At 36.9% G+C, this 26,210-nt stretch overlaps 1 protein-coding gene across 1 annotated transcript in view; it reads right to left on the bottom strand.

The window, feature by feature from the left end:
* The window catches only part of LOC131673221 (nitric oxide synthase-like), a 1,857,253-nt gene that overhangs the window by 557,665 nt on the left and 1,273,378 nt on the right, over positions 1 to 26,210 (bottom strand). The window lies entirely within an intron of this gene.

Raw genomic sequence — 26,210 nt, 5'->3', positions numbered from 1 at the left:
CTCTAGCTTGCTAGGTGCATACGCCGTTTAGTGTGGATGCTGTTCTCTCTCTCTCTCTCTCTCTCTCTCTCTCTCTCTCTCTCTCTCTCTCTCTCTCTCTCTCTCTCTCTATGATTATAGGTAGTTTGTATTAAATTCTAACAATATATATAGTGTATATGTATGTATATATATATATATATATATATATATATATATATATATATATATATATATATATATATATATATAATTTTATTTTTTTATTGAAAAGCATTGTGTACATTGATCATATAATGTCTTGTTAATTTTAAACTAATTTTTTGACATCACCACTAATTGGATTATATTGTATAATACGATCGTGTAATATTAAGCAGTAGGCTGCAGTATCTTCAGGAAAATCGGTCCGACTTTCAAATTCTAGGCGAACATCGACTGGAGCGCTTTTTACTGTTTCATTTTGTTTGGAGCAGTCTATAACTATTAATGGCACTTTATTAATGAAATCCTTTTTATTGAGTAACGGCTCGTTTTCTTTACCATAGTAAGCGTTTTGATTAGTATACATATCGTAGAGAACAGCAAACTGATTTTGATTGATATTTAAATTGAGATTTCCATACGGATAGCATTGTGAATTGAGGAATAGCTTCACATTACTAATATTACAATAATCAAAATTACTAGAATTAACACTTGCTAAACTTTTACGTTTAGTTTGAAAAGCTAAAATAACAAAGCAAGGCTTTTCCAATTGATTGGAAGTCTTAACACTCCAAACATGCCTTGATGTACGAGGTAATTTTGGATACTCTGTGACGGGCGAATCGATCGTTGAATTCGATCGCCCTGTTCGCCTCTCTCTCTCTCTTCCGCGTGCCTTCCCCTGAGCCGCTGCCACATCGGTCTTGGTTGAGTAAAACCGAGTATCGACGCACGATGTGGCTTTGTTGCAGGTCTGATTCCTGATCGGCGGAGATGCCTGGCGTTGGAGGGATAGGCGTGAGCGGGGAGCAGAGGAGGAGAGAGAGAAATAGTGTCGCCGGCATGAGTCGCACAGGTGTGCGTAGCCGGCGGCGCTCGGCCGTTTTTGAGTACCTATAGGGAGGGGCGCGTAAGAAATCGCGGAAGGCGCGAAATGGCAATCAGTAGGGTTTCGACCGGCGACTAATTGCCAGCTATTCAAGCCTTGTGACTAGAATCAGTGAGTGTTCGGGTAGTTGATTGCCATCAAACGACCATCAGTAAGAAGGAAGACTGGCTGCATCCAGAATCCCGCCTTTCGAGGACGACATCGTTTGCTCAGAGGACGCGGACTTCCGCAGCAGCGCTCCCTCTCAAGGTCAGGTACCCTTTTTGTTTCTCGGTGTATGCCTCGATTTCTCTCTCTCCTAGCATCGTATAGGCCGGAAGCGGACGAGCGGTTGCATGCGTGAACTCGCATCGCCCTCGCGGAATTCGCGAGACACGTTGTAAGGTGACGTTCTGTTTCCTGTGCGTTAATTCGCACGGAACGAACTTAGCCCGGACTCGGCCGACGCACACATCAAACGCCGAATGTACATTATTGTTGCAATAAAGAGTAAAATAGTTGAATTGATGAGTTTATTCTGTTTAAACCTGTCTCTCTTATAATTGATTAAATTGCGATTATCTATATTACCAGACGACATAGCCCTCGTTAAATTTTCGCGACGAAGCGAATGCGCTTTCCGAGCCTTTCCCCTTAAATAATTTGTGACGCAACGTTGTGCGGGCTTAAATTAATAACGTACGTGTTACATGGCATCCCTTGTGGGGAAATCGCGGAAATCGGGATTGAGATGATCGCGAGAAAGAGAGACGGGACGCGAAATTAGAAAATAGAAAAGTAATTCGCGTGGACAAAAGAATTTGAAAAGGTCGGATGACGCCGAGAGGGGAGGTGATCGAACGATCGGTCGAGTTGAAGAAGAGGCCGCGTTTGGAATGCAGGCGGGTAGGCGGGATGCGCCGCGCGCCGGGGACGTGACGACGACTCGGACCCCACGTAGACGGGCGCGAGAGGGGCGACGATCTCGCTCTGCGTCGCGCCGGCGGAGAGAAAGTAGCTCGCGTGAGCCGGTTTCGGAAGACGAATTTTTCTCCGAAGTGGAAAGCGACGCCACCGAGGAGAGAGTATTGGGGTCGTTCGACCGGAGAACGAGCACCCCGGCACTGCCACGCGAGGTTGGAGAGGCCATGAAGAATTGGGAAGATTTAGTTAGTAAACTGTTGAAGGGCGGCGCGCGAGAGAATTACGCTGTGAAAACCGAGGGAACATCGCCGCGGGCCAGGCCACGGTTTGCCGACCCGGGGGAATTTAGGGAGAAGTACAGGCCGAGATGCCCATCAGCAAGCGACTGGGAAGATACTTGGAGCGAGTCCCCGAGTTCGGATGAGGACGGGCCGGATGAGGCGGGGTTGGTCAGTCGCAGACCGAAGCGCCGGAGTACTTGCAGGCGCTCAGGTCTGCGTCAGCCCCGACGTTATAAACCGGTGGACGCGGTGAAGGCCTTTCGCTCTTGGTCACTGAAGTTTTCGGGCGACGGGGGAGCGGATGTGGACGGCTTCACAAGTGATATTAGGAAATGCCAGGATTTTTACAGGTTGAGAAATGAGGAAGTACTCCGGGCGGTAGGCATAATATTAACGGGAAAGGCGGCGCTCTGGTACCGTAATAATGAAAATACTTGGCGAACCCTCGGGGAGTTTCTCACCGATTTAAAGGAGGAATTCGGAAGGCATTATAAGCGGAAGGATTTATACCAGGAGTTACGGTTAAGGACACAGGCAGAGGGAGAGACGCTGGGTGATTACCTGACCGCCTTCCAATGTATCGTTCGCCGTTTTGATAGGCCTCCGTCGGAGAGAAGGCAGGTGGCGATTTGCAAAGAAGGCTTGCATCCCACCTTCGCGAGGTACTTGTACGAGAAGTCGTTTGCTACGCTCAAGGAACTGAAGAGGGTGGGCTGCGAATTTGAGCGTCAGCGGGCAAGGGAGAAGAGGTGGCGACCACCTCCGGCGGCCGACAGCATGCTGGTTCAGGACGCGGCGTATCGAAGCTCAGCGGGACCAGCGAGAAAGGTGGCAAGGACCGCTGTGTTAGAGGCGGAAAAGGGCGCCGAGGTGACACCGGAGGACGGATCGGGTGCGCGACGTTCTAGGAGGCGGTCAAAAGGGAAGAGTGGCGACGCGTCCAAGAGCGAGTTACTCACGGCTACAGCGCAGCCCGGCGAGGGTGGGGGGCCGACCTCGGGTTCCGGAGCCGGCGGGGGAATCAGTGCGAATAATTCCGCACCCTCGGCCGTTCCGGTGGATCCGGGTGTGGCGCGGACACAGACTCCGGTTCCGCCAAGTTTAGTCCCCCAGCAGAGGGGCGCGCAGCAAGGCGGTGATGGCGCTGGCGTGAGTTCGCGCGCGTTCGGAGGTAATTGTTTCACGTGTGGAGGCAGGGGACATAGGAGCTCGCAGTGTCCGAATCGCGTTAATCGCGTGGGAGGTAGGCCGCCCCCCGACCTGTTACCGGTGTAGGCAGGCCGGACACTTTGCTAATGCGTGTCCGGGGGCCGTAGTTAGCTGCCAGGTTTGCGGGACTACGGGGGTGGTCTTCCAGAACTGCCCCACGTGTGCGGATGGTCTGGCGCAACAGGGAAACTCGCAGGTGGGGTCCGAAACTCGCTCGTCGACCCCTGCTTGAGTCTGCTCGGGCGAGCGCGGTTGGCGCTTGAGTTGCACCGGAACAGGGTGGCTCGCGCAACGAGAACCGGTAACGGGGAAATCAATGGGAGTGAGAAGGTCGAGCCCGGGGAGGCTGCGTTGTTATTCGCGGCCGAGGCGCCGGACCAAAATAAGAATGGCGCGATTGAGGGAACGGCGCGCGGAGCTGGAGGCGCACATCCAGGAATAGTTAAGGGTAGGTCAGAGGGATTTTGGGATAGTCTGTCGCGCCGTTATGAGCGGTTGAACGTGTCGGATCTTGAGGATGTCCAGTTCAGGAAAGCGGTAGGAAGCGAAGGAAGGGAAGATCGTACTGTCGGAAAAGGGAAGTTCGGAGTAGTGGGAGAGTGATCCGATCGAGCGAAGGTTGAGCACGTGGTTGAAGAGTGACCACGACGCTCCCCGCTGCTCTCGGATGCGCTAAAAGTGAGAGAGCGATCCGATCGAGCGCAGGTTGAGCCCGTGGCCGAGGAGTCACCACGACGCCCCCCGCTGCTCTCGGATGCGCTGTTACGTCTCGTGCATCAACTACGAATAGTTAATGAAACAGACGTTCCAATATGTTGACTAGTGGTCGGATATGTCTCACTTATAATAAATATATGTGGAAATGTATGTCTGATAATTGTATTACCTTGATAATCGTAGCCTTTAATTGTTGATAAAATGTAGCAGGCTCTAACTGCTTGTTGAATTGAATAAATGTAGCAGGCTCTAGCTGCTTGTTGAATTGAATAGGATAGGTTGTTGAATAATACTTGCACGATATTACTTTGTAACAGTCGCGAGTTTATTAAGTAAATGATCACCAATTGTCGGACCGGTGTGTACGGAGTTGAGTCTTACAGGTACTTATTGTCTGACTGACGGACTACTAATCAACTGCTGAGAGTGATTTGTTCATTGCTTTTTATATCTTTTATAGTTCTTTTCAGGTCAGTATTTCGATATTGTGTGACATTTTGTTTTCGCTGATTATAAATTCTTGCGTTTTGGTGACTTAGTTTCGGAGTGTGTTTCGACAGCTTTTTGCTGTCGTGTGAATAGCTTAGCAGTTTTGAATGTGCATATGTTACAAAAAGGATGCGTCGTAAGGCTTAATTTCGGAGAGTCATTTACCTCGCGTTTAATTAGCTTTTTGCTGACGTGCGAATAGTTTAGTAGCTTTGAATTTCGCAAATGTTCATTTTATAAAAAGGATGCGTCGTAAGACGTAACACCCCAGGGCCTAAGATATTGCAATGTTTGCATAAAAATACTTCTGAAATTCAAAGCTACTAGCGGTTTATACAGAAATTTTTGCGGTGTGTGCATTTATTTAGTATATGAGGAGCGCGGTTGCTCGACTTTGTACAGTTCAATTTTTACACTGTTTGAATTTCCAAGGAAGCGTCATTCGATGGTCTGCGTAAGTATTTTACAAATTGATTTCTTATTCATTGTTATTATTATCATTATATTTCTTTATTCTAGTTTGCGGATTGGCAGTATTCCCGTGCGGCAAAGAAAGCCAGACGGGAGGGCTTGCCTTTACCAGTCGCGCCTAAGCCCGGGACCCGAAAATATGTGAGAATAGATGTAAGTGTTTTACAATGTATGTTTATATATTGGTATATTGATATGTCTGATTAATTTGTTTCCTGTTTGCTTGTTAGTTTCAGAGATGGAAGTTAGTGCGTACTCTGAGGCATTGCGATCGAGTGACGTAGACGGCCTTCTTCTTGGGGGAGTATGGTCCAGATGAAGATACTTGGAATCTTCGCGAATTATTTTTTTATGATTTGTTAGTGTATTGTAATGGTTTTCGTCGAGTGTGTGTGGAGGTTTTTAGTGAGTTTTACAATGTAATCATAGGTCCAAGTGTAGACCATCGATATAATTGTAATTGTATATGAGTGTAATTATATTTGTAAACATAATTGTAATTTTGTAAAAATATATTTTTCTTTTGTTTTTTAGGTAAGGAATTTGTTTTTAATTTAGATTCCTAAAGCGAATATCTCGCTTCCCTCCCCGCTTAAAATGTGGCAACATTTGAGGAGTGTCATGATCGTATTATTTTAATTCTAGTGAAAACAAATGTTTATTTGTAGTTGAAAGAGTGGTTTGATTGTTGAAGGTAAAAGGTGGTCTGTTTGGTAGAGGAGGTGGCGTTATGCATTTAGATGTTGAGATAGGTATTGTGGGGATAATCTTGATTTCTTGCAGTTCTATGTGTTTTTCTTTGTCGTTGTCTGTTCTGTTTTTGCTTGGTTTCTCGAGTTTGATGAGGAGGTGTGTAATAGAGCTGAAGATAGCTCCGAGTAGGTGGAGCGACCAGCCGTAGATTGCATGTATTGCGTATCCTCTAATTATTGTATCTATTATTAATTTTATTGTGTTTATTAAGATCAATGTCATAATTATGACTGAAGAGATTGATTCGCAAGTGATCATTTTGTTTATGATCATATTCCAGGTGCTGACTGCAATGTTTTTTTATGGTATTTTCTGAGAAGATGCTTCCACTCGTTGTCAGGTCTCCCGTTATTTCTCTTACTATGTCATTGAGTATTGATGTTCTCTCCATAGGGAACATTATTTGTTGTTGTAGTTCGTCTAGTTCGTCTTGAGAGTATACTCCACTTGTTGCTAATGAATTTATTGATTTGAAGTTCCATCCTATTTTTGTGTTAGGTCTAAGTGTGTTTGGTGCTGCGCATGGTTGAGGTTTGGGTGTGAGTCTTACCCATTCTTCTTCGAGTTTGTAGTACGTTGGGACGAGTGCGTTACAATTTATCTGTTCCCCTTTCTTTTTGAGGATGTGTGTTTTTGGTGTCAGGAACCATGTTTCGTTTCCAGAGGTTACTGGGAGTTCGTTGTAACATTCTTCTAATTTAATTATTTTTACTGTCTTTGGTACACATTTTATTAAGTGTACTGCTTCTCCTGCAACTCTTGCGATGTATCCTGGTTTTTTCATGATGTCGTATGCAAATTCGTCAAGGGAGAAGGTGGCAATGGATAGGGCATTTTGTATTACCTTTCTTTCAACTTCGCATCTTTCTGTTATTAAATTCAAGTATAGTTTGTTCAATTGACTCCTTAAATGTTTTTCTACGTATACAAATTTTGAATTGACATATGTAAATAGGTCTAGGTTTACGGTGCTTCTTGTGCTTACTAAGTCATTTTCTAGTTGGTATGCGTTTATGTAATTGCCTTTTTTTCGTACGATGAATAGTTTCGGGTGTTCCGTTCTTCCAAGTTCTCTGTTGCAGCATTGTATTTTGTTTCTGGCGCTTAGAGCAAATGTTATTTCACTATGATTTAATGCGTAAATTATTTCGTGATCGTAGTCACTAGAATATTTCATTGCTATGCCTTTAAATAGTATATCTAATTCATTTTTGAAGCATTCTTCTCCTGGTAAAATATCCCAGAAGGTATAGCCTGCTTCCATGTCTATACATGTTTTGTCAGAGAACTTGCATACGGTCCCTGTGTTTAGTCCTAATTTATCGTTATCTAAGTTTACTTTAGCTCTACTTTGTATTAATGTTATTTTGATAAAGCCATGAACAAATACCTTATTCCATGATCCGAAGCTATCAGCGTAGGCTGCTCCATAGCAGGAGTTTCCTTCTGCGCTACCCGCGAAATCGATACTTTTTGAAGTAGTTGCGTTTATTTTTAGATTAACAATTTTATGAATATTGTCATATACGAAAGTTCCCGTTTCATGGATAAATTCACATTGTTCATGACTTATTTCGTAAATGTATTCCTGTTCTCCAGTTGGTGTGGGTATTAAGTGCCCGAATATTCCACATGTGGAGACAGTTCTATGTATTTCTATTTTACATTGTAGTACGGAAATTTCGCGGAATTCCGCGGTTTGTATTAATTCTATATATACATTAGATTTATTTACGTGAGTGTTGTGAAAGTCGCATTCTCCCGTGTCTACTAAGGAGTACGTCGTGATGTTTGGCGTTATTGTCCCGCAGTCGTATCCAATGATGGCTGATGTTGTTTTGATAATTGTAATTATTATTAAGAATTGTTGATACATATTGAAATGGTCCTAGAACATAAATTATTGTTAGATTTTTTCCTTGTGCATAATTAATTTATTTGCATGGACTGTATTTGCTTTTCCACCTTTATTTATGATAACATTATTTTTGTCTGTAACCAGTAAGATTTCAAATGGTCCCAGGTTCTGATTCTTTTCTGATTTTCCTGGTTTAGGTTCTTTAAAGAACCACACTTGATCTACTATTTTGAAATAGCAAGGGTTTATGTGGCGATTATAATATTTTTTTGATTTTTCTTTTGCTGTTATGAGGTTTTCTCGCGCTAAGCATGCAATATTCTGCATGTTTTGTATAAGTGTGGATACATAATTATTAAATATTGGCAATTTTTCTGAAGTTTTTAACGGTTCACTAGATGGTAATCGTGGTGGATAAGCGAAGACCAGTTCATGCGGAGTAAATCTATGTGCGCTGTGAACGCTTGTATTGTAATGAAATTGGGCTAATTCTAATAGATTGTCCCATTCGATTTTTTTACTAGAAAAATTTTTTAAATATTCACAAAGGGGGTGATGTGCTCTTTCTAGGGAGCCGTTTGATTGTGGTGAAAATGCGGTGGTTTCTATTTTTGCAAATTTAAATCTACAAGCAATGGCTTTTAAAATTTTACTTGTAAAGTTTGCTCCTCTGTCGGTGAGAACTACTTTTGGTGAACTGAAAATACATATAAATCTTTTAATTAGGGGATCTGCAATTGTTTCTGCAGTTTGATCACTGAGTGGAATAACTATTATGAATTTTGAGAGGAGGTCTTGTATAGAAAGAATGTATTTGTTTTGATTATTAGTAACGTTTAGAGGTCCTACTATGTCCATTGCGATTTTGTCGAATGTTTTCATGGGAGTGTTCGTTATTATCATTGGTTGTCTAGTTTTTATTCTTTTTAGTTTATTTCTTTGACAAGTTTCAAAATTTTTGATACGGTTCTCTATATCAGTTTTTAGATTTTCCCAATAGTATTTGTTCTTTATTCTGTTCCATGTTCTGTTGATTTCCGAATGTCCTCCTAGTGCGCTTGAGTGATATTGGTCGAATATATTGTCTCGGTCTGTGAGTTTTACGTAGTCGATGTAATTTAGGCAAATGATAATTTTAGTTTTAGAAGTTTCGAATGTTGTAGCTAGAATGTTTTCTATTTCGGTCCAGTGTATGTTTTTTAATTGTAGTTCTTTTGAGATGCTGAATGTTTTTATTTTCTTGCGAATTATTAATGTTCTTAATAATTTGAAGAGACTTTTGAGATTCTCCTTTATCCTCATAGCAGACTGTCTTATGTCAAGACAGGCTATGAAGATGTTTTTTGTTCTTGACTGTATTATTTCAATTTCCTGGGGTTGTAGATTTCGGTCTGGTTGTATCTGTTTGATTTTTATTAGTCTTTCTGTTGCGTTATCTAATGATTGATGTTTGTTGTCGATAAAATGTATAATGTTGTCTTTTCTTGATTCGATGGGTTTTTTCGTAAATCGAATGTTATGTTGTTTCTGTGTTGTATTTTCGTCATTTTCCATATGTACTTGTGTTTGTGTCGCATTTTTATTTCTATTTCCTTTTTCTTTGTCTTGTTTTCTTATTATTTTGATTTGTTCCTCTTGTTTTTCTTGTTCATTTGTTACTATTTCTTTTGATTCTTGTTTTGCTTTTTTTGCCCTGGTAACTGCGTTTATTTTTATATCTTCTATCGGATTTCGTGATAGTGCATCGGCATTTGTATTTATTTTGCCAGGTTTGTAGATAATGTCATAATCATAATCTACCAGTTTTAGTCTCCATTTTTGTACTCTTGAATTGTTGTCTGCTGATTTGAAGGATAACAATGGTTTGTGATCACTAACGACAGTAAATTTGTTTCCATATATATAATTCTTAAATTTTTTTATTGCGAATACTATGCCAAGTGCTTCTTTTTCGTATGTATGGTATTTTTTTTCTGCTGATTTTAAGATTCTTGATGCGAATGCTATTGGTCTGTCGTCGCCGATCTCTCCTTGAGAGAGTACACAACCCAGCGCGTAGTTTGAAGCGTCTGTTGTAATGATAAATGGTTTTTCCATATCTGGGTATTGAAGAACCGGAGTTGTACATAGGGCGTTTTTTAATTTTTCAAAAGCTTCTTGTCTTTATTCAGTCCAAATAAATGGTTGTTCTTTTTGCAGTAAATCTATGATAGGTTTTGCTATTTGTGAGAAGTGTCCAATAAAGCGTCTGTAATAGCTTGTTAGCGTCTGTAATAGGTTGTCAATAGGTCTCCGAGTACTTTTGTTGGTGCTCTTTGGAAGACTCTAGGTGAATTTATTAGTCCGAAAGGTAATACTTTGAATTCAAATCGTCCCAAGCCAGGGATACTAAATGCCGTTTTATGTATATCTGACTCTTTCATTTTTAGTTGATGAAATCCGGAAACCATATCGATGGTGGTAAAAACTTTGTTTTTTCCTATGTAGTCGAAAATTTCCAATATTTTGGGTATAAGATATGGATCTGGAATAGTTTTTGCATTCAATTTTCGATAATCTATCACCATTCTCCATTTTTTCTTTCCGTCTTTTGTTAATCCCTTTTTTGGCACAATCCATACTGGCGCGTTAAATGCACTTGTTGAGGGTCTAATTAAGTTATTTGTAATTAGCTTCTTTGTCTCATCACATGCGATTTGCTTGAGTGTATATGGCAGAGGAAATTGTTTAACATATACTGGTTTATCATCAGTTAAATTAATTTCGTGTTCTTCTATGTTGCATTGGCCAAGTTTATCTCCTTCTAACCAGCATATGTCTTCAAATGACAGTATTAAATTTTTTATTTTTTCTTTTTTTCGTTGAGTCAGGTGTTCTAAATTTATTGTATCTAACAGTTGCTTTCTTCGTATTGTTATTTCATGTTCTTGTGTCTCTTTTTGTGTAATTTTGTTGTGCGTAGTTGTAAATATATGTGTCGGTTTTAAATTAGTTTCTTTAGGTGTGAATTTTTCATTGATGTTTTTGAAGTTATTTTCCATATCATTTATAATGTGAAGGTTCGTCATTTTGTCATATTTTCAGTCGATCTCTCCTGCAACATTATCTCTCAATGTGTCGCAAAAATTTGAATAATCGTTAATAGTATAGTTCTCCTTGGTTTCATTGGATTCGTCTTCCAGGGCTTTATTAATGTTTCCAATAAATTGTGTCAAGCTTGAGTTATAGTTAGGTTGAGATATTTTTGTTTCTGGATTCCCATATATTTGATCATTCGTACTATTTTTCGTTTCTTTTTGTATGTCGCTTATTATATTTAGCATTTGAATTACATCTTTATGTATTGATTCTTCTTTGCTGTGTGTAATAGTATTTGTTTCGATATAATTTTTGCTTACTATGTATCTTTTATCAAATGTTATGGGTTTCCATGTGTCATGATGTTCATTAATTTCTTTTGAGGTTTGTACTGTAAATGTGTTTGTTTGATTTCTGCTAGTGATTTCTTTTAATGGCACTTTTTGATTATTTATTTCCAAGTATCCTCTGTCTAATCTTAATTTGTGTTTGGATAAGGCATTTATCCCTATTATTCCATCGTAAGGAATAGAGAAGTTATCTGGTGCTACATGAAAATCAAATGGTTCATCTGCAATATACATTTGTGTTGAACCTATTGTTCTTATTGCGTCTTCTGTGATTCCTGATATAGATATTTGTTCATTTCTATTTAACTGCTTTTGTGGAATGCTGCTATTTTTGATAATATTTAGTTGTGCTCCACTATCTACTAGTAGTTGCAGTTTATTATTCGAATTTGTTTCGACTATTTCTATGTACTTGAGCAGATTTTTTAGTTTGATAATGTATATTTTGGTACAGTCATTTGTAATTTGTTGGTTAATATCAGTACTATTTTTAGCTATATCTGTCTGTAGCATGGTACTCTCTATTTCCTTTATATTTTCTTTGAATTTGCTGTATGTATCTATGTGATGTTTTGTTTGTGTTGGGAGAGTGAGTGTTTCGTCGTGGAACGTTTTTATTGTCTGCTCATTCTTTAGGCGTTCCTTCCCAAAGGAGCTCCAGAGTTTTCCGAGTTTGTCCCATGTTTGCGACATTGTTCTGTTGTATGACCGACACCTTTACAGATTCTGCAAAATATTCTTTCTTCTTGTAATCTTTTAATTTTTTCACAGTTATCTATGTTATGTCCAGTTTCGTTGCAACCTTCGCATGTGATTGAAATATTTTGAGGTGGATAATTTTTTAGTGCTTGTAGTTTCCTACATTCACTTGCTGTGTGACCCATGTTTTTGCAATAAGCGCATAATTTTTTCCTTTGATCGTTGTTAAAATTGTTTCTGTAGCTGTTATTGTAGTTTCTATTGTAGGTGTTGTAGTTTTTTGGAGTTTGCTGGGGGTTTGCAGATTGTAGTGTATTCGCGATTTTTCTGCAGAAATTTGCTGTGTGACCTAATTGATCACATAATTGGCACTTGTAACTTGATTTGCTTCTTTGTTCTGTGAAATATATTCGCGCTTCTTCACAATCTTGTTCTTCATGTCCCTGTTCTTGGCATAGGATGCATATTCTATAGGGTGATCTATTTTTACCTGTTGTGCAAAATTTAATAGACCTTTTTTGTTGCATTTTTTACAAAAGACCTCAGGGCATTCCTGCGTTGAATGACTTCCTTCGTCACAAATATCGCATTTGTTTACCCTTTGTGTGATCTTATTTTTACACTTAATGGCTTCATGTCCTGTTTCTCCACATTTCCAACATTTTATGTAGTCGGCAATGTAGGGGCATTGACCTACCTCATGTCCTATTTCTTGACAGTATTGGCAATGGATATTTCTTCGTTTATTCAGTGGGCAAACGCTTATTGAGTGTCCTTTTTGGCTGCAGTATTTGCATATCAAATTGATTTTGTCTAATGAATTTTTACAATTATTAGAAAAGTGATCTGATCCTTTACGATAGACGTATGCTGCAGAATGGCAAAATAGCGCTTCATGTTGGGGGTCATGGCGAATTTGACATATCATGATTTTTTTTGGTAATTCAGGTCTATAATAATCATTGTATTCGGTATATGTGTTATTAATTGTTACATTGTCTGTTGCTTTTCTCATATTTATGTCATTTTCAATTTCTATGGCTTTTTTGGACATTTCTTGTAATGTTGTCTCGTTGCCCAGTTCGTATTTTATTTCCGTTCGCATTCCATTTTTAAAACATTTTGCTGCGTCCGCATCTAATTCTTCGTAGAAATTCTTCCTGGCTATTTCATTTGTTTCTTGTATTCTATATATATCTTTTACTTCTAATACTAATTGACATAATCTATTTGTGTATTGGATAACTGATTCTGTAGTTCCTTGTGTTATTTTGCGTATCCTAGCACGCAGTTCGTGTATGTCTTCTTGAATTGGGTATAGACTTCGTATTGCTGTAATTAATTCGTCTATTGTTTCTACACAGCTGTTTCCTAAAGCTTCTTCTGCCTCTCCCTTCATTCTCACTTTCAATAATTCTACTACATTGTGTTCATCATGGTCATCTATTAAATTTTTTACTCGTCGTAGTCTTCTGATGTACTTTGCGGGTGGCATATTTTTGCCATCGAAGTCCGGAACATAATTTACCAATTCTTTGAGTGATAATTTGATTGGGTGTGAATTTGCCATGTTTATTGGATTTGTTGCTGGACTTGTGATACGTTGGTTTCCTTTAATTTGTCTTTGAATTTGCTGAGTGTTTCTTTCACTCTCTTTTTCGTTTATGTATTGTGTTTTGTTTATTTTTCTAATGTCTTTTTTTGAATCTTCGATGTTCTGTTGTTGGTTAATAGGTTCGTCGGAGTTTTTTGGTAATGCGTATTTTGTGTAGGCAGATTCTTCGTTTGTGTTTATGCTGAATAATATATCTTTTGGTGTCCCTAATATTAGACTTTGTTCACCTAAAAATCCTCCAATGTCTGAATATCTATCGTGTTTTTCTGAGTCAAATGTGTCAAACGTCTGGTCTAATAGTTAATATTTGTGTGAATCAGTGTAGTCGGTTTTATTTGTTTGTTTTTCTGTTAAATCAACTAATTGGTCAACTGTTGGTATGATTTTCTTTATTGCTCCTGTGTTTTTCTCTTTTCTTACGATTTCTTCTTGGGTCTTGATCTTAGTCGGCGATCTTCGTAGTTTGTTACTTTTTTTGAAAGCTAATTCATCCAGTCCTTTTTCTAAAAGGTCTTCTAATTTTGGTTTCTTGTCGATGTGTGATCGCGTAAGTTTCCTAATTACGGATGATGTGTCCTTCGTTGTGCTGGACTTCTTGCTCATTTATCGCACTTTCGTAATAAACGAAATAAACAAAGGTAATTCGACAAAATCAAAATAGAGTGAAGCAGGGAAAATATATAAAATAAGAAAAATTATTGTTAGCAAAAAAAAAATTATGGTAGAAGTATATGGAAACACAATTGCTTATTGAGATGGCAAAAAAAAAGGGGAAAAAGAAAAGAAAAAAGGAAATTTTATCTACATATGGTATTTGACCTACTAGCTGAAAATTATTTCTCGGTCACTTATTTCTGCTGTTGTCTTAGTTTCACAATTTTACAAGATTGCAATTTTTGAAATTCGGTCACTATGAAAGAAAGTGACGTGTGCCGTTTACTTCTGTAATACAACACCTACTCGTATATCCGCGGTTTTTGAACTCTCTCTTTTCCGTTTGATGCGTTAATTCATTAATAAGAACTAAGTTTTAATATGTATCAAAATAATTTTCTTTATCTCAATCGAATGTATTTTTCGTACCGGAACCAATTGTTACGTCTCGTGCATCAACTACGAATAGCTAATGAATGAGACGTTCTAATATGTTGACTAGTGGTCGGATATGTCTCACTTATAATAAATATATGTGGAAATGTATGTCTGATAATTGTACTACCTTGATAATCGTAGCCTTTAATTGTTGATAAAATGTTGCAGGCTATAACTGCTTGTTAGATTGTATGAATGTAGCAGGCTCTAACTGCTTGTTGAATTGAATAAATGTAGCAGGCTCTAGCTGCTTGTTGAATTGAATAGGATAGGTTGTTGAATAATACTTGCACGATATTACTTTGTAACAGTCGCGAGTTTATTAAGTAAAATGATCATCAATTGTCGGACCGGTGTGTACGGAGTTGAGTCTTACAGGTACTTTTTGACTGACTGACGGACTACTGATCAACTGCTGAGAGTGATTTGTTCATTGCTTTTTATATCTTTTATAGTTCTTTTCAGGTCAGTATTTCGATATTGTGTGACATTTTGTTTTTGCTGAATATAAATTTTGTGTTTGGTGACTTTATTTAGACGTGTCTTTTACCTCGTGTTTCGTCAGCTGACGTGCGAGTAGGTTAGCAGCTTTGAATTTCACGAATGTGCATTTGTTACAAAAAGGATGCGTAGTAAGACGTAACACCCCAGGGTCTAAGATATTGCAATGTTTGCAAAAAAAAAAAAAAAAAAATACTTCTGAAATTCAAAGCTACTAGCGGTTTATACAGAAATTTTGCGATGTGTGCACTTAAATTAGTATATAAGGAGCGTGGTTGCTCGACTTTGTACAGTTCAATTTTGACTTGTAATTTACAATGTTTGGATTTTCAAGGAATCGTCATTTGATGGTCTGCGTAAGTGTTTTACAAATTGATTGTGGTTCTTGTTACTTAATTTCTAATTTTTTTTTTTTTTTATTTTTTTATTCGTTGTTATTATTATATATTTTCCTTTTTCTAGTTTGCGGATTGGCAGCATTCCCGCGCGGTAAAGAAAGCCAGACGGGAGGGCTTGCCTTTACCAGCCGCGCCTAAACCCGGGACCCGAAAATATGTGAGAATAGATGTAAGTGTTTTACAATGTACGTTTATATATTGGTATATTGATATGTCTGATTAATTTGTTTCCTGTTTGCTTGTTAGTTTCAGAGATGGAAGTTAGTGCGTACTCTGAGGCATTGCGATCGAGTGACGCAGACGGCCTTCTTCTTGGGGGAGTATGGTCCAGATGAAGATACTTGGAATCTTCGCGAATTATTTTTTTATGATTTGTTAGTGTATTGTAATGGTTTTCGTCGAGTGTGTGTGGAGGTTTTTAGTGAGTTTTACAATGTAATCATAAGTCCAAGTGTAGACCATCGATATAATTGTAATTGTATATGAGTGTAATTATATTTGTAAACATAATTGTAATTTTGTAAAAATATATTTTTCTTTTGTTTTCTAGGTAAGGAATTTGTTTTTAATTTAGATTCCTAAAGTGAATATCTCGCTTCCCACCCCGCTTAAAATGTGGCAACATTTGAGGAGTGTCATGATCGTATTATTTTAATTCTAGTGAAAACAAATGTTTATTTGTAGTTGAAAGAGTGGTTTGATTGTTGAAGGTAAAAGGTGGTCTGTTTGGTAGAGGAGGTGGCGTTATGCATCTAGATGTTGAGATAGGTATTGTGGGGATAATCTTGATTTCTTGCAGTTCTATGTGTTTTTCTTTGTCGTTGTCTGTTCTGTTTTTGCTTGGTTTCTCGAGTTTGATGAGGAGGTGTGTAATAGAGCTGAAGATGGCTCCGAGTAGGTGGAGCGACCAGCTTCTTCTTGGGGGAGTACGGTCCAAATGAAGATACTTGGAAGATACTTTTTTTAAGATTTGTTAGTGTATTGTAACGGTTTTCGTCGAGTATGTATGGAGGTTTTTAGTGAGTTTTACAATGTAATTATAGGTCCAAGTGTGGACCATCGATATAAATCTAATTGTATATAAATATAATTATATTTGTAAACATAATTGTAATTTTGTAAACATAAATATTTTTTTTCTTTTGTTTTTAGATAAAAAATTTGTTTTTTTTTTTTTTAATTTAAATTCCTTTCAGTCTTAGCCTAATATCTTAAAGCGAACATCTCGCTTCCCTCCCCGCTTAAAATGTAGCCATGACGTAAAGCATTTGGGTACTGAACGACACGACAATTAATTAGACTTTTGTTGAAAATAGGTCATGTTTGTATTTGACTAGTGTTGATTCGAGAAGTAAGCTTTGTTGAGGAATAGGACAGTTGGTATCAGGGTAAATTTGTATCTTGACGTCTGTGTCGTTCAGGTTTGTGTGTACCGTTTCCAGTTGAATTTCTGCATTTTGTTTGTTATTGTTTGTCATACTGTCATGGTTTTGTCGTCCTAGTATCACTAGCAGGTGGGTTATTGAGCTGAAGAAGGCCCATAGTAGGTTCATAGACCAGCCATAAACCATGTGCAGCGTATATCCTCTGATGATGGTATCAATCGTCAATTTTATTATTTGCAGTAATATTAATATCATTATGATTACTGACGAGATTGATCCGCACGTGATTAGTTTGTTGAACATGTGATTCCACGTGCTTTCAGCCAATTTCGTTAGTGTATTTTCTATAAAAATGTTCTTTGTTGTTCCTTCTCCTGATATCTCTTTAGCTATAATATTTAACAGAGATGCTTTTTCCATGGGGAACATTATTTGTTGTTGTAATTGGTCCAATTCTTGTTGTGAGTATATGCCGCTAGTTGCTAATGAATCTATGGATTCAAATTTCCATTTTATGTTTGTGTTAGGTTTGAGTGTTTGTGGTGGTATTGTTTCCATTGGTTTGGGCGTTAGTTTTATCCATTTGTTGTTTACTTCGTAGTATGTGGGTATTATGGAGTTGAAGTTCATTGAAGTACCTCTTCTTTGGAGGATATGTATTTTTGTAGTGAGAAACCAGGTTTCATTGCCTGAAATTACTGGTAATTCGTTGTAGCATTCGCTAAGGTGCTGTGCCTTCACTACAGTAGGGGTGCATTTTATGACATGAACTGCTTCTCCTGCGGTCCTGGCAATATATCCAGGTTTCTTCATGATGTTGTATGCGAATTCGTCAGGGAAGAGGGTTGCAAGGGATAGGGAGTTTTGTATTGTTTTCCTCTCTACTTTGCACCTACCCGTAATGATTTTTCTGTAAAGGTCGTTCAGCTGTCTGCCCAAATGCTTTTCGACATATACAAATTTAGAATTTACGTATGTGAATAAATCTATGTTGACCTTGCTTTTGGTAGTAACACTATCTTTATCGAATTTGTATTTGTTGAAGTTATTGTTTTCTTCCGCGATAAAGAGCTTTGGGTGTTCTGTTCTTATGAACTCTCTGTAGCATTTCAATATTTTATCTTGGCTGTTAAAGCAAAGGTCGTGTCGCTAGTGTTTACCATGTATATTATATCGTTATTGTGTGTATTAAAATATTTTGTTAGTGGACCTTTATATAAAATATCATAAGTGTTAGTAAAACATTCTTCCTGAGGTAAAATGTCCCAAAATGTATAACCCCCGTCAGAGTCTACGCAAGTTGTGTCTGAAAATTTACATGTCGTTCCTGAGCTTAAATGTAATTTCTCATTACTCAGACAAATTTTCGCATAGGCTTGTATTAATGTGATTTTAATTGTGCCTTGAACAAGTACCTTACTCCACGATCCGAACCTGTCTGCGTAGGCTACGCCGCTGCAGCTTCCTGCATCGCCAGCGAAGCCTATGCCCTTGGTTGTTGTGGCGTTTATTTTTAAATCAGCAATCGTATGAAAATTGTCATATTTCAAAATTCTCGTTTCGTGGATAGTTTGGCATTGTTCATGGCTCAATTCATACAAGTATTCTTGTTCTCCGTTTTGTTCAGGTTCGAGATGTCCGAATAATCCGCATTGGTATACTGTCCGATGGATTTCAATTTTGCATTGATGTACTGGAACATCTCTAAATTCGGCTGCTTGGATAAGTTCTACATTTACTATTATTGAGTTTATGGTTTCGGTGTTAAAGTCGCATTCGTCAGCGTCCAGTAGGGAGAATGTTGTGATGTTAGTGTTTGTGGTGCCGCAGTGATATTCAATGTATGCATAAGTAATTTGAAAGAATGTAATGAATAACGTTATTTTTGAATACATGATTTCTTTGTCCTAAAACAGAGAAAAATTTATCAGATTATATACTCTTGTGTAATATTAATTGATTTGCATGAACTGTATTCGGTTTTCCACCCTTATTTATTGTTACGTTATATTTATCTGTGATGTTTAATATTTCAAAGGGACCCAGGTTGTGATTCTTTTCTAATTTTCCTGGTTTAGGTTCATTAATGAACCACACTTGATCTACTATTTTGAAATAGCAAGGGTTTATGAGGCGATCATAATATTTTTTTGATTTTTCTTTTGCTGTTATGAGGTTTTCTCGCGCTAAGCATGCAATATTCTGCATGTTTTGTATAAGTGTTGATAGATAATTATTGAATGTTGGCAATTGTTCTGAAGTTTTTAACGGTTCACTAGATGGTAATCGTGGTGGATAAGCGAAGACCAGTTCATGCGGAGTAAATCTATGTGCGCTGTGAACGCTTGTGTTGTAATGAAATTGGGCTAATTCTAATAAATTGTCCCATTCAATTTTTTTACTAGAAAAATTTTTCAAATATTCACAAAGGGGGTGATGTGCTCTTTCTAGGGAGCCGTTTGATTGCGGTGAAAATGCGGTTGTTTCTATTTTTGCAAATTTAAATCTACGAGCAATGGCTTTTAAAATTTTACTTGTAAAGTTTGCTCCTCTGTCGGTGAGGACTACTTTTGGTGAACTGAAAATACATATAAATCTTTTGTTTAGGGCGTCTGCAATTGTTTCTGCGGTTTGATCAATGAGTGGAACAACTATTATGAATTTTGAGAGTAGGTCTTGTATAGAAAGAATGTATTTGTTCTGATTATTAGTAACGTTTAAAGGTCCTACTATGTCCATTGCGATTTTGTCGAATGTTTTCATGGGAGTGTTCGTTATTATCATTGGTTGTCTAGTTTTTATTCTTTTTAGTTTATTTCTTTGACAAGTTTCACAATTTTTGATACGGTTCTCTATATCAGTTTTCAGATTTTCCCAATAGTATATGTTCTTTATTCTGTTCCATGTTCTGTTGATTCCCGAATGTCCTCCTAGTGCGCTTGAGTGATATTGGTCGAATATATTGTCTCGGTCTGTGAGTTTTACGTAGTCGATGTAATTTAGGTAATGATAATTTTAATTTCAGAAGTTGCGAATGTTGTTGATAGAATGTTTTCTATTTCGGTCCAATGTATGTTTTTTAATTGTAGGTCTCTTGAGATGCTGAATATTGTTATTTTCTTGCGAATTATTAATATTCTTAATAATTTGAAGAGACCTTTGAGATTCTCCTTTATCCTCATAGCGGACTGTCTTATGTCAAGACAGGCTATGAAGATATTTTTTGTTCCTGACCTTATTATTTCAATTTCCTGGGGCTGTAGATTTTTGTCTGGTTGTATCTGTTTGAATTTTATTAGTCTTTCTGTTGCGTTATCTAATGATTGATGTTTGTTGTCGATAAAATGTATAATGTTGTCTTTTCTTGATTCGATGGGTTTTTTCGTAAATCGAATGTTATGTTGTTTCCGTATTTTTGCTTCATTATTTGCTTTTTCTTCGTTTTCCATATGTACTTGTGCTTGTGTAATATTTTTATTTCTATTTTCTTTTTCTTTATCTTGTTTTCTTGTTATTTTGATTTGTTCCTCTTGTTTTTCTTGTACTTGTCGTTCATTTGTTATTATTTCTATTGATTCTTGTTTTGCTTTTTGTGTTCTGGTAACTACATTTATTTTTATATCTTCCATCGGATTTCGTGATAGTGCATCGGTATTTGTATTTGTTTTGCCAGGTTTGTAGATTATATCATAATCATAATCTGCTAGTTTCAGTCTCCATTTTTGTACTCTTGAATTGTTATCTGCTGATTTGAAGGATAACAATGGTTTGTGATTACTAACGATGGTAAATTTGTTTCCGTATATGTAATTCTTAAATGTCTTTATTGCGAATACTATGCCAAGTGCTTCTTTTTCGTATGTATGGTATTTTTGCTCTGCTGATTTTAAGATTCTTGATGCAAATGCTATTGGTCTGTCATCACCAATCTCTCCTTTAGAGAGTACACAACCCAGCGCGTGGTTTGAAGCATCTGTTGTAACGATGAATGGTTTTTTCTTCATATCTGGGTATTGAAGAACTGGACTTGTGCATAGGGCATTTTTTAATTTTTCAAATGCTTCTTGTCTTTCTTCAGTCCAAATGAATGGTTGTTCTTTTTGCAGTAAATCTATGATAGGTTTTGCTATATGTGAGAAGTGTCCAATAAAGCGTCTGTAGTAGCTTGTTAGGCCTAAAAATTCTCTGATATTTTTGATAGTTTTCGGGATAGGAAATTTCTTTATTGCTTCTATTTTCTTTGAGTCTGTTTTGATGCCTTCTTCACTTATAATGTGGCCTAAGAATTCTACTTCCTTTTGGAAAAATTTGCATTTACTCGTTTCAATTTTTAATCCTGCTATTCTTAATTTTTCTGCTATGAGTTTGAATCTTTCATTATGTTCTTCAACCGTATTTGCAACGATAATTATATCATCGATGTACAGGTAGCAGAACCCTTTTTCCAATAGGTCTCCGAGTACTTTTGTTAGTGCTCTTTAGAAGACCCTAGGTGAATTTATTAGTCCGAAAGGTAATAATTTAAATTCAAAACGTCCCAAGCCAGGGATACTAAACGCCGTTTTATGTATATCTGACTCTTTCATTTTTAGTTGATGAAATCCAGAAACCATATCGATGGTGGTGAAAACTTTATTTTTTCCTATGTAGTCAAAAATTTCTAATATGTTGGGTATAAGATATGGATCTGGAATAGTTTTTGCATTTAATTTTTGATAATCTATTACCATTCTCCATTTTTTCTTTCCGTCTTTTGTTATTCCCTTTTTTGGCACGATCCATACTGGCGCGTTAAATGCACTTGTTGAGGGTCTAATTAAGTTATTTGTAATTAGCTTCTTTGTTTCATCACATGCGATTTGTTTGAGTGTATATGGCAGAGGAAATTGTTTGACATATACTGGTTTATCATCAGTTAAATTAATTTCGTGTTCTTCTATGTTGCATTGGCCAAGTTTATCTCCTTCTAACCAGCATATGTCTTCGAATGACAGTATTAAATTTTCTATGTTTTCTTTCTTGCGTTGAGTCATGTGTTCTAAGTTTATTGTATCTATCAATTGCTTTCGTCGTATTTTTATTTCGTGTTCTTGTGTCTCTTTTTGTGCGATTTCGTTGTGGGTAGTTGTAAATATATGTGTCGATTTTAAATTAGTTTCTTTAGGTGTGAATTTTTCATTGATGTTTTTGAAGTTATTTGCTATATCATTCATAATGTGAATTTGCTGGTTCGTCATTTTGTCGTATTTTCTGTCAATCTCTCCTGCAACGTGATCTTTTAACATGTCGCAAAAATTTGAATAATCATTAATAGTGTAATTTTCTTCGGTTTCATTGGATTCGTCTTCCAGGGCTTTACTAATATTTCCAATAAATTGTGCCAAGCTTGAGTTATAGTTAGGTTGAGATAATATTTTTGTTTCTGGATTCCCATATATTTGATCATTCGTACTTTTTTTTTGTTTCTTTTTGTATGTTACTTATTATATTTAAGATTTGTGTTACATCTTTATGTGTTGATACTTCTTTGCTGTGTGTTGTATTTGTTTCGATATCATTGTTGCCTACTATGTATTTTTTGTCAAATGCTATGGGTTCCCATGTGTCATGATGTTCGTTAATTTCTTTTGATGTTTGTACTGTAAATGTGTTTGTTTGATTTCTGCTAATAGTTTCTTTTAATGGCACTTTTTGATTGTTTATTTCCAAGTAACCTCTATCTAATCTCAATTTGTGTTTGGATAAAGCATTTATTCCTATTATTCGAGCGTAAGGAATAGAAAAGTTATCTGGTGCTACATGGAAATCAAATGGTTCATCTGCAATATGCATTTGTGTTGAGCCTATTGTTCTTATGGCGTCTTCTGTGATTCCTGATATAGATATTTGTTTATTTCTATTTAAATGCTTTTGTGGAATGCTGCTATTTTTGATAATGCTTAGTTGTGCTCCACTATCTACTAGTAGTTGCAGTTTGGTATTCGAATTTGGTTCAAATATTTCTATGTACTTGAGAAGGTTTTTAAGTTTGACAACGTATATTTTGGTACAGTCGTTTGTAATTTGTTGTTTAATATCAGTACTGTTGTTAGCTATATCTGTCTATAGTATGGTACTCTCTATTTTCTTTACATTTTCTTCGAATTTGCTGTATATATCTATCTGTTGTTTTGTTTGTGTTGGGAGAGTAGATGTTTCGTCGTGGAACGTTTTTATTGTCTGCTCATTCCTTAGGCGTTCCTTTCCAAAGGAGCTCCAGAGTTTTCCAAGTTTGTCCTATGTTTGCGACATTGTTCTGTTGTATGACCGACACCTTTACAGGTTCTGTAAAATACTCTTTCTTCTTGTAATCTTTTAATTTTTTCACAGTTATCTATGTTATGTCCTGTTTCGTTGCAACCTTCGCATGTGATTGAAATATTTTGAGGTGGCTAATTTTTTAGTGCTTGTAGTTTCCTACATTCGCTTGCTGTGTGACCCATGTTTTTGCAATAAGCGCATAATTTTTTCCTTTGATCGTTGTTAAAATTGTTTCTGTAGCTGTTATTGTAGTTTCTATTGTAGGTGTTGTAGTTTTTTGGAGTTTGCTGAGGGTTTGCAGATTGTTGTGTATTCGCAATTTTTCTGCAGAACTTTTCTGTGTGACCTAATTGATCACATAATTGGCACTTGTAACTTGATTTGCTTCTTTGTTCTGTGAAATATATTCGCGCTTCTTCACAATCTTGTTCTTCATGTCCCTGTTCTTGGCATAGGATGCATATTCTATAGGGTGATCTATTTTTACCTGTTGTGCAAAATTTAATAGACCTTTTTTGTTGCATTTTTTACAAAAGACTTCAGGGCACTCTTGCGTTGGATGACTGCTCTCTTCGCAAATATCGCATTTGTTTACTTTTTGTGTGATATTGTTTTAACACTTGATGGCTTCATGTCCCGTTTCTCCGCATTTCCAACATTTTATGTAGTCGGCAATGTAGGGGCATTGACCTACCTCATGTCCTAATTCTTGACAGTATTGGCAATGAATATTTATTCGTTTGTTTAGTGGGCAAGCGCTTATTGAGTGTCCTTTTTGGCTACAGTATTTGCATATCAAATTGATTTTGTCTACTGAATTTTTACAGTTATTGGAAAAGTGATCTGATCCTTTACAATAGATGCATGCTGCAGATTAGCAAAATAGCCCTTCGTGTTGGGTGTCATGACAAATTTGACATATGATAATTTTTTTTTGGTAGTTCGGGTCTATTATAATAATCATTGTAGTCTGCATATGTGTTGTTAATTGTCACATTGTCTGTTGCTTTTCTAATATTTATGTCATTTTCAATTTCGATAGCTTTTTTGGACATTTCTTGTAATGTTGTCTCGTTGCCTAGTTCGTATTTTATTTCTGCTCGCATTCCTTTCTTAAAGCATTTTGCTGCGTCCGCATCTAATTCTTCATAGAAATTCTTCCTGGCTGTTTCATTTGTTTCTTGTATTCTCTATATTTCTTTTATTTCTAATACTAGTTGACATAATCTATTTGTATATTGAATAATTGATTCTGTATTTCCTTGTGTTATTTTGCGTATCCTAGCTCGCAGTTCGTGTATGTCTTCTTGAATTGGATATAGACTTCGTATTGCTGTAATTAATTCGTCTATTGTTTCCACACAGCTGCTTCCTAAAGCTTCTTCTGCTTCTCCCTTCATTCTCACTTTCAATAGTTCTACTACATTGTGTTCATCTTGGTTATCTATTAGATTTTTTACTCGTCGTAGTCTCCTGATATACTTTGCGGGTGGCATATTTTTGCCATCGAAGTCCGGGACATAATTTACCAATTCTTTGAGAGATAATTTGATTGGATGTTTGGATTTTTGATTGGATAATTTGCCATATTTATTGGGTTTGTTGCTGGGCTTGTGATACATTTGTTTTCTTGAATTTGTTTTCCTTGAATTTGCTGAGTGTTTCTTTCACTCTCTTTTTCTTTTGTGTATTGTGTTTTGTTTATTTGCCTAATGTCTTTTTTTGAGTCTTTACTGTTTTGGTGTTGGTTAATAGATTCGCCAGAGATTTTTGGTAATGCGTATTGTGTGTAGACTAATTCTTCGTTTTTGTTTATGGTGAATAATATGTCCTTTGGTATCCCTAATATTAGACTTTGTTCACCTAAAAATCCTCCAATGTCTGAATATCTATCGTGTTTTTCTAAGTCAAATGTGTCGAACGTCTGGTCTAGTAGTGAGTATCTGTCTGATTCAGTGTAGTCTGTTCTGTTTATTTGCTTTTCTATTAAATCAATTAATTGGTCAACTGCTGGTATGATTTTCCTTATTGCTCCCATGATTTTCTCTTTTTCTGCGATTTCTTCTTGGGTCTTGATCTTAGTCGGCGATCTTCGTAGTTTGTTACTTTTTTTGAAAGCTAATTCATCCAGTCCTTTTTCTAAAAGGTCTTCTAATTTTGGTTTCTTGTCGATGTGTGATCGCGTAAGTTTCCTAATTACGGATGATGTGTCCTTCGTTGTGCTGGACTTCTTGCTCATTTGGATATTGCACTTGATAATCAACGGAATAAACAAAGGGAATTCGACAAAACCAAAATAGAGTGAAGTAGGGAAAATATATAAAATAAGAAAAATAATTGTTAGCAAAAAATTATGGTAGAAATATATAGAGACACTATTACTTATTGAGATGTTAAAAATAATTTGTTAGATAAATAATAATATATATTGTCTGATATTCGTACCGGAACCAATTGTTACGTCTCGTGCATCAACTACGAATAGTTAATGAATGAGACGTTCCAATATGTTGACTAGTGGTTGGATATGTCTCACTTATAATAAATGTATGTGGAAATGTATGTCTGATAATTGCACTACCTTGATAATCGTAGTTTTTAATTGTTGAAAAAAATGCAGCAGGCTCTAACTGCTTGTTGATTTGTTTTGGGTAGGTCGTTGAATAATTACTTGCACGATATTACTTTGAAACAGTCACGAGTTTATTAAGTAAAGTAATCGTCGGACCGGTGTGTGTACGGAGTTGAGTCTTACAGGTACTTATTGACTGACTGACGGAGTACTGATCAACTGCCTGAGTAATTTGTTCATTCCTTTTTATATCTTTTATAGCTCTTTTCAGGTCAGTATTGCGATATGGTGTGACATTTTGTTTTTGCTGAATATAAATTTTGCGTTTGGTGACTTTATTTAGGCGTGTCATTTACCTCGTGTTTCGTCAGCTTTTTGCTGACGTGCGAGTATTTTAACAGCTTTGAATTTCACGAATGTGCATTTGTTACAAAAAGGATGCGTCGTAAGACGGAACAATGGTA

This window comes from Phymastichus coffea, unplaced genomic scaffold (assembly GCF_024137745.1).
Source record: "Phymastichus coffea isolate CEN01 unplaced genomic scaffold, Cenicafe_Pcof_1.1 PCOF00013, whole genome shotgun sequence".
Classification (NCBI taxonomy): Eukaryota; Metazoa; Arthropoda; class Insecta; order Hymenoptera; family Eulophidae; genus Phymastichus; species Phymastichus coffea.
The sequence above is the reverse complement of the archived record's forward strand: the minus strand, read 5'-3'. Positions and strand labels throughout refer to the sequence as shown.